This window comes from Enhydra lutris, unplaced genomic scaffold (genome assembly GCF_002288905.1).
Source record: "Enhydra lutris kenyoni isolate GAN:26980312 unplaced genomic scaffold, ASM228890v2 scaffoldscaffold39, whole genome shotgun sequence".
Taxonomy (NCBI): domain Eukaryota; kingdom Metazoa; phylum Chordata; class Mammalia; order Carnivora; family Mustelidae; genus Enhydra; species Enhydra lutris.
Genome location: NW_019154123.1, coordinates 22,281,943 through 22,295,676, shown reverse-complemented (window position 1 = coordinate 22,295,676; position 13,734 = coordinate 22,281,943).

The following is a 13,734-nucleotide window of genomic DNA, read 5'->3' as shown; positions in this document are numbered from 1 at the left end:
TCAGAATCTGTTAACTCTTAGTTAACACACAATTCTTGTAAGCTAGGAGATGTGCATTTCAAAGCACAAAGGCTTAAAGAAGAAGGTAGATTGCTTAGAGCCAGGCATAAATGAGATCACGTATACAAAGAAAGGAGGAAAAAATGCATACCCTGCTAGAGAGAAGTCTCTAGGCTATATTAAGTATAAGACACAAGGAAAAGAAAATGTACACTATTCTACCAATCATTTGCAAGATGAAGATATATAGAGAGAGATAGAAAAATGTATTTGCTTATATCACAAGTAAATCAGGGCTAGATTTCTCTAAACATACCTTACATTATAGATTTAATTTTGGAACCATGTGGATCGTTTACATAAATAGAAAACAAAATTAAATTTTAGAAAAGCAATTCCCTTGAAATCGAAAGCAAAATGAAATAAGCAAGCCTAATTCTCTACTTAGTTGGTAGCATAACCATACAGAGAGGAATTAATCAGTGTAATTTTAAGGCAGCATTTGACTCTATACCCATTCCTAGTGGAATATATCCTAAGGACAAAAAGAACCACAAAAAATTCTTAACTCCATGTTTAATGTTTAAATCCTAGTGTTCGTGGCAATGTTTGCTTTGCTATTTTTAGACTCATGTTGTATGAGAAAGCACATGAGTAATGTGGAGAAATGATATTTTCACTATAAGAAAAAGCATATAGACTTAAGATCAATGAGTTTAAGTATAATTCCATCATCCTAAATCTGAATTGGTAACAGTAGTAACTCACAGTATACTCCATCTTACAAACACACACACACACACTTCTCTTATTATCCACTAAAAGTCCTAGAAACAAGGACTAAATAATGAAGCACTGCTCATCCCCATTTCCCACTAAAAGAAGCCAAGAATTCTTGTAGAAATGTTTGATTAAGACTTCAGGCAGGAATTAAAAAGGTGGGTCTAGGACATCTTGTCATACTTAAGGAAACCCTCAAAGTCTTCTAGGATCACATCAGAACTCAGGAGCAAACTTAAAAGAGGTTTGCACTGGGCGGCGGGGAGACAATTTGAGTTTCAATGACAAAAATTGGACCTCAAATAGGTTTCAATCCATGAATTCATAAAAATAAAAAATAAATGATTTAGTCATCATTGGAAGGCACAAAGGAACCAACTAATTATCTTAAAAATTGGTGAAGAGAAGAGGAAACAATCAAGCATTTATCTTGCTTTTCCTAAATGAGCTATCCCTCAGGGTAACTGCAGAGTTGATGAAGAGAAGGAACTATTTATAGACACTTCCAGCTAATAAACAAAGATGGAATGATAGAATTGGTGTAGTAACGTTTTGCCACTGCCAATGAATTAACAGATCTAGACAACAAGCATCACTGTCTGCCACCGTGGCAGAGAGAGATAGCCAGACACCCTGACTCCTGATGGAAGTACACAGCACCACCTGTGAAGGGCTCATAGAAACTGAACCTGACAATTGTCAAGCCTCCAGATCTAACTATCACTGTACAAGAAATACAGGCAACAGACGAACTTGCTAAGGTACGCACACGAATACAATCCACGAAATCCAAAGCTTGATAAACTTTCCAGGACAAATAATCTAGACCAGTATCTCTAATAAGTAAACTATAAGGGACCAAAATACAGGAGAACCTGTAGACAAAAAAGACTTAAGAGTTCTAGCTATCCATCACAATGGATGGACATTATTTGTATCAGGATTCAAATTTTAAAAATGTGTAATTTATTCAGGGAAATTTGAACACAGGTTGGTTATTTGATGAAATTAAGGACTCACTGCTAAGTTTTCTAATGTGATAATGGTATTGTGGCTATGATTTTTTTGAGTCCTTATCGCACAGGGGTAACCGGAAACATTTAGTAATGAAATGATACAATAGCTAGAATTCACTCTAAAATAGCCTGGAGAGGGCGCCTGGGTGGCTCAGTGGGTTAAAATAGCCTGGAGAGGGGAGGAAGGAAGGGGGTTGTGAATATAAAGGAGTGAAAAAGAATATAGAGGGAAAAATTCTAGCTATGAACTGATAATTATTGAAGCCAGAGGAGGGACAAATGAGAGCGTATTATGCTATGTTTTCTACCTTGGTTTATGTTTGAAATTTTCCATAACGAAAAATAAAAGAAAAAAAACCCCACAACTGACAGCCTCATAGTGAAGAGAAGCAAACAAACAAAGAACAACAAGCAGTAGGCAATGTCTAAGAAGGCAGAGGCATGGAAGGAATTGTGAAAAGAGCCATCTCAATAGAAGAATAAATCACAAAACCCACATAAGTCCCACCTACCTGAAAATTTTCATTTCTGGGAGACTTTAGCCCCTAATGCCACCAAAAACGAAGCTTTCCCAAATTTTTGTTTATTATAAAACTGCCACTTATGTGGCACCCCTTGGTCTCAAATAACTTCTGTACATACTCTAATTTCATAGTCCCAACATCTCTGTGATAGTGCCATTAATATTCTTACTTTACAGATAAGAATGCTGAGTCTCAGGTATAAGTGACTTATCCAAGGCCACAGAGCTGGTTGATGCTGGAGCTGCTGGGACCACAGATTGGGTCTTTCACCTCCCTTGCAGGGAAATTGGTTTTCCACCCACCTACTCTGGCTCCTCTTTGGGAAGGGCACTGATGGCCTTTGATGGACACACACGGTCTCTTCCTTGGAGAAGTGACACCATCTTCTCTAAAATGGCACACCCCGAATGAAGCTAGTCAGCCTTCTGCGTGCAATCCATTGGTTCTCACATTCCCAAGGCACCCACTTTTTCGTCAGCATGCCATTACTGCCCAATTTATTCTAATCTTATTATTAATGTTGAAGGATGTTTTCATTAGTGTTTTAAGCTTCATTGTGCTCGTGAGATAAGAATACTTAGTTGCAGGTGGCAGCTTTCAGCTCCTAAGGGGTCTCGTTGCTGCTCAACACAATCCGGTACCATGAGGCTTCATTTCTGCAGTGGCAGGTGTGGGATGCCTCCCAATGTGGACTAAGTTAGAATCACTCTTCTGGCCTTCAATCCTTAGAAAGGAAGGTCTCCCTTAGTTAAGTAGATGGTGGAGCTAGAGATTTGCATGAAAGGCAGGTAAACTGACTTAACTCCTTGATGCAAAGCAAAGAAACAAAGCCATTAGCTGAGAAAGTTTGCTACACTGTGTCATGGTACATGCCCAGTGATGTGACACAGAGGTCCCATCAGGCCAGATATTTGGGGGCTTGTGTGGCACTCTGAGTCACCCCCTTCATCCTCTAGACTTTACAGCCCCCACCTTGAAGATGAGGGTGATACTCCCCACCAAACTGAACATTTTGGGAAGAGAGAAAGCCATCCATGTGGGTGTCCTTGGATCCCCGATGCGACTACAACACCATGACAGAAACCAGCTCTCAGAGCAAGCACCCCCAATTATAACAGCCTGCATTCAGTGGGTGCTGGCTATGTGCTGGGCGTGGATGGGTTTTCCCACAGTTCATCCTCACAGATACCTGTAAGGAAGCTAGCATTATGGTCCCCGTTTACAGATGAGGACACCGAGACACAGAAGGCAAATGAGTTGTCCAGTTACCCAGCCAGCGGGTGGCAGAACTAGGGTTAGACTCCAGGTCTTCCTGATGCAAAGCCATGCCCTTAACCACTTGCTCCACTACCTTTGTATCTTCAAATCCTAGAACAGAGGTAACACATGCTGAATACCCAATCAATATTTCAAGTGAATGAATAAATAAATGAAAGAAAGAATGATTAGTAGTCCCCTGGTCCCAGACAGAAGTGGTGGTGAAGTGATTGAACTTGAGTCTTGCGTATCATTGTATCAGAGATACTCTGCGTTTCATAAATAACATTTTTCTGCTTATAATGGTGATAATACATGTTTGCAGTAGAAAATTAGGGAAGTGCAGAGAAGTATAAAGAAGAAAATAAAACTTATCCATAATCCACCCCTCAGAAGATAGGTGCTGTGACATTGGGGCTTATTTCACCCCAGGAACAGAGAAAATCGTAACTCGTCCAAAGCTGAGGCAGCCCTTGCTGTTGCCACTGTGTCCTGGCACAGAAATTGTACCTCAAGTCTGGGGGTTCAGCAGAATTCCCGTGCCACCCACCCCCCACACACACCATTAATGATAATAACAAGGTTTTCTCTAGCGTTTCACATGTTGCAGACGTTATTCTAAACACTTCCCATATTAACTCATTTAACGGAAGAAGAAAGAGACATAATGTGTAGTTTTCAAGATTCTTCAGCATCATAAAACTCGGCCCAATAACCTCAAACTCTTCTCTCTTCCCTGCTCCTGCCACTCACAGGGAAAAAGGAAATCTTTCTCAATTACTCTATGTCCAATGGCTTATGGAGCAGCTGTTTTTACTGAAAGAGCTCTAGGTCAGTGCCCTCATGATAGTTAGGGTCCCCTGCCCCAACAGGCTCCCGCTGGGTCACTAAGGAAATGGCAAGAGCCCACTGAGCTGTAATGAGTACTTTAGACCAACAGCAAAAGCAGCATGGGGGAAACTTGTCAGAAATGCAAATTCTCCAGCCCCATCTCAGACCTACTGAATCAGAGACACCGGGGTGGGACCCAGGACTCTGTGATTCCACCAGCCCTCCTGGGGATGAGATGCACACTATGTTTGGGAACCTCTGCCTTAAGAGAGCCTAGTCCTGACATTAGAGGGTTGATGCTGATCACACCTGCTGTCAGAGTTCAGTGAGAAGGTGCTACTGTGAACTAGAGCAGTCAGGGAAGTCTTTCTGGAGGAGGTGATGATGTCCTTACCTGGACATCAAAGAGGTCCTCTTTAGGAAAAGAAATGGAAAACAAGGGAGCACTAGGCTTGGACGAGAAGTGGATGAGAGCTAAGCACCTCACTTTTGCTTCTGGAGCAGCATAGCCAGAACGTGAGGAACCTGCACACTCCTGCACCTTCAGATTTCTGCTGGTCACCACTAGTCGATAGCTGTCAATGGTGATTACTGTGAAGTGGCAGGGAAGCGCCGACTGGGCAGAAATGGAGTGAGAGGTGTGGGCAATGAGGAACCTGGAGGTGGTGGGAGGTGAGGCCTGGAGCCCACAGGCAGGCCTTATTGATCATTATATCCCGGGTGGTGGGGGGGGGCACCCCTCATGTGCTCTGTCACCACCAGGCCTGAGGCCAGGACCCATGGACTCCGGGATGGCACACGAGGACCAGAGCCCAAGAGCCATGATATCCATGGAGGGTCTATTGTACAACCAGCTCCAGACTGGGGGGTGCCGGCCCATGCTGGCTCTTCCCCACCTCCGCCGACCCATCAGGGCTGTATTTCCCAAACTCCTGGCTCAACCAGTGAGGAAGGCAGGACCAAGAGAGAAGCCAGGATGCGTATCTGCTGTCTCTCTCTCTCTCTCTCTGCTTCGGCTGGCATTTCCAGGCATAAATGCATAACTTCCATGGGTCCAGTGCCCAGGAAGCAGCCTGATGGGGTCTAGCAAGCTTCTCCCCTATGTCCTGCACCCCACCAGCACTCGCAGCTGCCACGCTGCTGATGCTGTTACCACATTCCCTTTGCTCCCCGCAACGGTGCGGCCTGGGCTTGCTTTCCCCGCCAGACTGTGAGACCTAGTGCCCCACCCGCTGCCCTCTGCCAGCCAGCCCTCCCACAACACCCCCCAAGGAGTCAGAGCCCTTCTGAGGCTCTCAGTTGTCACACAGTGGTGCCCAGACTCCTCAGCAGGCCCCACACCCCACTCCAGTTCATGTCCTCCTACTCACCTCTGGCCAGAGAAAACCTTGCCAATTTTAGCCATAACTTATGCCCTTGGCCTCGCCCTTTCCTGTGTTATCCTGGCCTGCTTCATCTCACCTGTACGGACCTGTCAGGGCCTCCTCCTTCTTTCAGTGCCCAGTGTGAATGCCCCCTCCCTCAGGAAGCCTCCCTGCTCACTCTCCTCTGAGATTTCTTCCTCCCTCTCCCCTGGCCTATCTCAACTGCCATATTGAAACACCTGTCAAGGATTTACACAGGTCTGCTCTCCCAGTTCTGTGAGGGCAGCACCAAGACATTCTAAGGCTATTTGCCCACAGCACCCAGCATGGTCCCTCCACAGAACAGCATCCTAATAGGTCTCACAGCCTCCAGCCCTGCCACTTCTCCCATCCCCATGTCCTCCTAAAACTGTCCTGTTCACTGCCTGCCCCTCCGGAGAACCCCTCAACAGGCCCGCTGCCGTCAGGATAGTCTGTATGCCTCCCTCATGGGACTGAACCTGTGGCAGCTTGCCTGGGCCTTCCTCTCCTTCTGACCTGGTCCCCCACCCCATCTGCCCCTCATTATGCTCAGCACTGGATACTTAGATGACAAAAGTATAATGAACAGAATCTGATTCTGTCATGGATTTGTTGACCTGGCCAAGTCCCATGTGGATTCTAATAATGCTTTAAATCCTTTCTGACTTGCTGCTGGTCTTGAAGAGCCCAGGAAAGAGACTGAGGCAGACCCAGACTGCACCCCAGCTCCACCACTCACTGGTCCCCTCACTTCTCCAAGAGTAACTTCCTTTCTCCAGTGTACGGGCACCTCCCCGGAAGGACTGAAAAATAATCCCAGCATGCGGCCAGTGAATGAGACACCCCTCCACCTGGCTCCCTTTGCCCTTGGGGTGTTTGGGTGTATCCTTCTCAGATGGAAACAGGTCCTCACCCATGCCCACTGCTGTGGGGGGACAAGGTCTCTGCTGCTCTCTGTCATACCCCCTGTTTTAAACCTTCCTGCTTTCTTCTTCCTCAAATAGCATGAAGTCATTCAGCAACCTCCCACCCGCCCCAGTTCCCCAGCCCATCCATAGTCCCATACCCTGTAGGTGAGAGCATGAAGAATACAAAATGTAATCCTGAGGGAGCACTCAGGCATTCCAGAAGCCTCTGTACTTTGGGAAAATACCTGACAGCTTGACTCTCTGAGGTTCTGGAGCCCTTGCTCCATCTGCCCACTGGTCACTCAATCCTCTAGGGCAGAAGACCCCAGAGCATGGAGTAGAAGTTCATGGTTTCTATGAACCAAGCGAGGGTGGAAATGAAGAGATATCAGGACTCAGGCTCAGAGATCCAGAAGTTTCTTCTCAGCAGAAACCTCAATTCAGGTTGACAAGTATTTAGGAAGTGACTGTGATACACCAGGAACCAGAGAAGCTAAGACTATACAGTTTGGGAGATGATGTTTTTCAACTCTGTAACATCTGGTCCTCACGCAGGGTTTGCGCTCAGCAAAGTTGTAGGGAATCAAAAGGGAAAGAGGGAGGAAGGAAGCAGAGTTCCTTGTGTGTGCTGGGATCTGGGATCCAGACATGGACAAGAAGGGGTCCCTGATCCTGCGGGGCCTGAAGAATCCTTATTCTGCAGACATGACAGCCCTTGAGATGGTCTGTCTCCCACCACATCACTTGACTCTCTGAGGCCAGACCCTCCCATCAGTTCTTCTCAGCTGGGTCTCTGAGTGCACCTCTGGAGTCAGGAGATTACCTGACAGAGACCCAAAGGAGTATGAAGTCAGCCAACTGAGAGGCCTTGACAGCCATGTCTGTTGCAGTCCCAGCTGCAGAAGGGAAGGTACTCACACAGCAAATAGAACAAGAGTGGTTCCCAGATGGCTTCTGGAGGAAGTCAGTTGAGAGCAGAGCCTTGGAGGATAGGCTGGCTTTACCTGAACAGAGAGGGGGAACAAGGCATGTGATGCAAATGGACCAGGCAGAAATACACATGGAGGCTTCAGGGAACACAGAGCAGGGAGGCCACTTTAGCTAATGAGTACTCCAAGTGGAGCTTCCATATGGAAAAATATTAGTAAGTTCCAAAACAACTGACAGCACTATTGCTCTTAGCTGTTTATCACTTGCTTCTGTTCACCTAGCTTCTTCCTTCAATTGTCTCAGTGAGCCTCTTGGCCACCATTTTGGCCATCCCTGGTTGATTGCTTCTCATATTCTCCTCAACATACACTTTTATACACTTCCCACCTTCCTTAAGTTCCTACCATTCTTCACACTCCTTGCTCTCAGCTCTTGGGCCCTGTTTCACACAGAAGCAGAGACCCTCCAGGAACCTTCTTTCGTGGCCTCTCGATCTGAGTTAGATGCCCACTGCTTGCTGCCAGAAAGCCCTATACATGAACCCCTATTTGGGGGACTGCCTTTCCTGCTAGCCTGGGAGTTCCTTGTGGGCCTGTCTTATTTATCCCCCATCTCTCAGTCCCAGAACATGGTATGAGCTAGAGTAAGCACTGAGGAAAAATTTGTTGAAAGAATGAGTGGCCCACTTGTAGGGTGGACATTGTTGTTTCTATTTATAGTTAAGGGAAATGTCCACTGAGGGGCAGAACTAACTCCTAAACCCTGCGCTTCCAATGGCAGACTCTGCGCACGCGTGACCCTAAAATTGCCAAAACAAAAGCCCATGAAGTCCCCCAAGGTGGGTCGTCCTACCCGCCCGAGCAAGAGGCTGCCCGCCATGTGTACTGCTGTCCAAGGCGGCACAGACAACAGAGACGGGCCACAGTGACAGCGGTCACGGCGGAGTGATCTGCCTGCTTGTTTCCGATCCATATGTATGCTTCCCTGCCAGTCATCCTCAGACGGCTCTGGATGAACGGCCAGCTTCTGGGAAAGCTATGTGGGTGGAGAGCGGCCAACATATGGCTCCTATGCCTTCCTGTTTATGCATGTTGATATTTCCCCACGCCGTTTGCAGAGCCCATATCTTCTGTTTGTTTTGAAGTTGGTATAATTAGTGAACTGGGCGTGACTTCCCTCTCTGTGCCAGCTCTTCGCTCCCTTCTACATGGCTCCACTAGAGGCTTTTCCTGGTGTAGATATCAATGCAGTGATGCTGCCCTTCCAGGGACGTGCCAAGCAACTGCCTCATCCACCCAGAGAATGGGCATGACAAGTCAACAGTGGCAGGGAGGAGAAGGTGCTGTTCTTCCCTTCATTTTGACCTCTGTCTACAACTCCAGTTGCCAGAACCCAGGGCCCCAAAGGGAGTCTTTGGGGCTCTTCAGCCCACACAGGCAACAGTGCTTCGTGGGACTCTGCCGCACCTTTGCTTCAAACCCCCCAAGACCCATTCTGCCGGGTGTCAGATGATAGATTATTAGGGCTTCGATTTGCATTTCTCTGATGATGAGTGATGTTGAGCGTCTTTTCATGTGACTGTTGACCATCTGTGTGTCTTCTCTGGACAAATAGCTGTTCAGGTCCTCTGTCAGAATGGCTAAAATAAAAAACACAAGAAATATCAAGTGTTGCCAAGGATGTGGAGAGAAAAGAACCCTCATACACTGTTGGTGAGAATGTAAACTGGTGCAGCCATTGTGGGAAATGGTATAAAGTTTCTTCCAAAAATTAAAAATAGAAATACCATCTGATCTAGTCATTTCATTCCTGGGTATTCACCCAAAGAAAACAAAACACTAATTCAAAAAGACATATTCACCCTTGTGTTTTTTGCAGCATTATTTGCAATAGCCTAGATATGGAAGCAACACAAGTGGCCATCGATAGATGAATGGATAAAGAAGATGTGGTGGATAAAATGTGAAGCTATAATGGAATATTACTCAGTCATGAAAAGAATGAAATCTTGCCCCTTGCGACAATGTGGATGGACCTAGAGTGTGTAATGCTAAGTGAAATAAGTCAGAGAAAGACAAATACCATACGATTTCCTTCCTAGGTGGAATTTAAGAAACAAATAAACAAAGACAAAAAGAGACAAATGAAAAACCAGACTCCTAACTGCAGAGAACAAGGTGACAGTTCCCAGAAGGAAAGTGGGTAAGGGGATGGGTGAAATAGGTGAAGGGATTAAGAGTGCACTTACTGTGATGAGCACTGAGCCGTGTAGAGAACTGTTGAATAGTTATACTGTATACCTAAAACTAATATGTCGGCCATCTTGAAGTGCTGGTCATTGCCCTCCTGCTCACCCATGCTGGCTTTTCCCACAATGGGGTTGCCTTTTCTGCTCTGCCCACACCTGAGTCCTAGCGTAAGCTGCCGTGTAAGGAGAACTATTATATTACTACAACGAGTGATGTGTTGGACCCATTCTTTAGAGGAGGAACTCGAGGCTTAGAGAAGTTGAGTAAACTGTCCATGGTCACACCGCTAAGTGGCAGAGCTAGGATTTGGGCCTGAGTTCTCGTTGACCACAAATGCCATGCTTTTAAAACTCAAGTATTTCAGGGCTGGGCTCTCAGCACTCAGGACCGCATTCCTGCTTCCCCTCTTTTGCAAGCTCTCTCCTGACCCCCGTTGACTGCCAGAGCACCTAAAATGGCGTGCAGCAGCCCATCTCTCCACACCAGGTGTGCGCAGCTCGGGAACATCCCCCCTCCTGAGCAGCAAGGATACACCTATAGGTGGCCACTACAGTATTCCTAACTGAGCTAATTAATGGGAGACAAGGACAGCCAAAGGCTTAGTGCAGGCACAGGGTGGCAGAAAATAAGACACATCCTTCCCAGAGTGGCACGTCCCTCTCTGGTCAGCCTGATACCAGATATGCTCATTGAGGTTCCCGGCTTTCTACCCCCAAAGTCTCCCAACTTGCACTTGGATGGCTGTCCTACACTACAGTGGTGCTGACCTCGTGTGACACGTGGTGCCCCTGGCAGAGGCTGGCCAACGGTTACACACAAGACCGTGTATCCCTCCCTCTCTTGCAGTCAGCTGTGACCATGTGACTGAGTGGCAGGTGGCTGTCATGGGCCCCTGTCCAGGCTGCAAACACCATATTTAAATGCTAATCCTTATGGAGAGACTTTCAGAGAACACAAAGTCGGGGCAGAGTTTTCTGCCTCTCTCACAGGTGCCTGCTTGAATGCACTCTGCCCTCACGTGAGCAGAGGTCCAGAAGCCTCCTCTGTCTCAGCTTCATACAGCTCCTTCATTTGGAACCCAACCTCCCCAGACTTTGTTTCTACTGGAGGCATCCTCCTTAACTTTGCTTATTCCTCTTCTAACATAGCACAGGAGAACAACTTCCTGCTGGTGTTTCTGCTCATCCTTCATCTGCTCACTGGCCAAAGGAAGAGAAACTATGGAGTTGTCCTAGGGGCCATGAAAGCCTGACTGAGAACACCTGGTCCAAGGAAGTGCTTTCCCATTTCTCCGGAGATAACTCGTAGGCGGTGAAGTGCCCCTCCCCCATGAAATCTGTGCTTCTAGCAGAGGGAAGGAGAGGAGGATTGTTATGAGACACAGGGCTGAGTTATCACTTCCTGCTTTCTGCTGCTCCTCTTTCTCACACTTCCCTCTTAGAACGTCAGCATCCTATAGCCTAGTTGCCTGTGTCTCTACCCCCCCATTATAGTATGAGCTTCTGGAGGAGGGGATTTTCTTATCGTCCTCCTATCCCCTGTTCTTAAATCTCATCACTGTATAAGAAAATCTTGTTCAATGAATAAATACATGGATGTATGGATGAGAAAATGGACCAAAGTCCATTGTCCCCTCAGATTACACAAATTCAAAGATAGATTATTATGAATTTCAAGACAACAGCCACAGAGCATAAACCCCTAGTATGGGACCTTCTAAACAGAAGGCTCTGTGTGACTACTCCTGGGAAGATGGCCCTGAGCTGGATGGAGGGTCACCAACCATAGGCTCTCTATAGGGTCAAGAAAAGAAGAATGGAAGAAACGGGTTATCAGAGCCAACACCAGGAGGAGGTAAAATCTGGGAAGCCATGAAGACAAGTGACAGACAAGAGGAGGAGAAAGGCTATGATAGCCCACCCCATGCAGGATGCAAGAAAGGACAAGCCTGGCCTTTGCTCTATCCCCATAGTCTCAAGGCAAGGTCCCCAGACAAGTACCATCGGCATCACCTAGGAACTTATCAGAAGAAGAGGTTCTGAGGTCACCCCAGACCCACTGAATTGGAAACTCTAGGGTGGGTGTGGCAATCTGTATTACAGCAAGCCCTCTAAGTAATACTGCATGTTCAAGTGCATGTTCAAGACTAGCTTGTAGACCATCCATACTCGGTGATCCTAGAGGCGGCAAACCTAACAAAAGGGACAGCACAGAGCAGTGGTTCAGAGCAGAGGCTCTGGAGTCAGGGTGCTTGGGTTTGAGCCCCAACTCTCCCACTTGCCTAGTTGTGTGGCCTTGAGCCACTTGGTTAACCACTCTGTACCTTCATTCTGTCTCTAAGACAATAAAGATGCCCGGACACCTGAATGGTGCAGTTCATTAGGCATCTAACTCTTGGTTTCTGCTCAGATCCTGATCTCAGGGTTGTGGGATCGAGCCCACATCAGGCTGCATGCTCAGCACAGAGTCTGCTTGTCCCTCTCCTTCCCCCTCTGCCTCTGTCCCCACCCTCTTACTTTCCCTCTCCCTCTCTCTCTCTCAAATAAATAAATAAAATCTTTAAAAAATTGATAGATCCCATTTCATAGGGTTATTCTCATGATCAAATGATTTAAGACTGAAAAAGTGCTTGCAAGGGTGTCCAGCACATAGAAAATGTTCAATAAGTGTTCACAATCCCATTGTGATGGGAGTTAACATTGGTCAAACCTAAACCGTGTGCCTGGCACCCGGCTTTGCTTAGGTGATTATCTATGACATATTCAGGGAAGGGGGCATGTTATATGCAGAATAAGGTTTCTCTGCCACAATCTCAGTGCACAGATGTTGGAGAGCTCTGGAATGCCACATCTCTCACAGCTTCACTAATAAGAGAGAAAGCTCCCTCCCATCATTCCCAAACCTCTCCCTTTGAGGCAGCCAGGGGTTGACAGCCAGGGCTTTCCCCTTGTTTTGGCCATTCCTGCCATTTTTCACCTCAGAGAAGGTATATAAATATTCAAAGAACACTGGCATTTAGATGCCTTACAATTTAAGGATCTATTTAAAATTAAGCATGCTAAATAAAAGTCCTTTATGAGGTGTTCTAAACCCCTATAAAATACCATCGCCGACACCTCGGCAAGCAGGTTATTTGCAGCTTCATAAACAGGGTGAGTTGTGGGTGTCTCAGCCACACTTGGCTCTTCCTTGGCTCCTTCTCATAAATGTGGATCGGGCCCTTGGAACACAGTGTTTATGAGCATAGTAGAAGGCACCAAGCCCAGCCTTTGGCTGGGGGGTCCATTGAAGAATTCTGTCCTGAAACCTGGTTATCTCTGAGCTGAGGGAAAAGCAAAGTGAGACAGGATTTAGGAAAACCAGCACACAAATCTCCAGGTCTAAAGTGTCCCTCCTGCTCCACACCCACGTTTCTGTCAAGCTGGTGGTGGGGAGCCCCGATACCCGCAAGCTCCTTACTCCTCCTAGAAGGCCCTAGAGGTTGGGTGGCTGAGACACTCCCACTCCAGGGTCTTTCAGGGCAATGCCTATCCAGAGGCATTTGCACTGTCGCCACTGAATCTTGTCCCCCTCCTTTCTTGGTTCAACCAAAGTCACAGTTTAGAAGAACTCCACATATACATCATACCAATGTAATTTGCTTGATTTCTATATTGTATTACAGTGACATAAAAATTGTAACCATTAGGGGAAACTGAGCAAAAGGGACACAAGACATCTTGGTATTGTCTTTGCAACTTTCCGTGCATCTATAATTATTTCAAAATAAAAAAGTTTTTTAAAAAATCAAAGGAGGGGCCTCTGGGTGATTCGGTCAGTTATGTGTCCGGCTCTTGATACCAGCTCAGCTCATG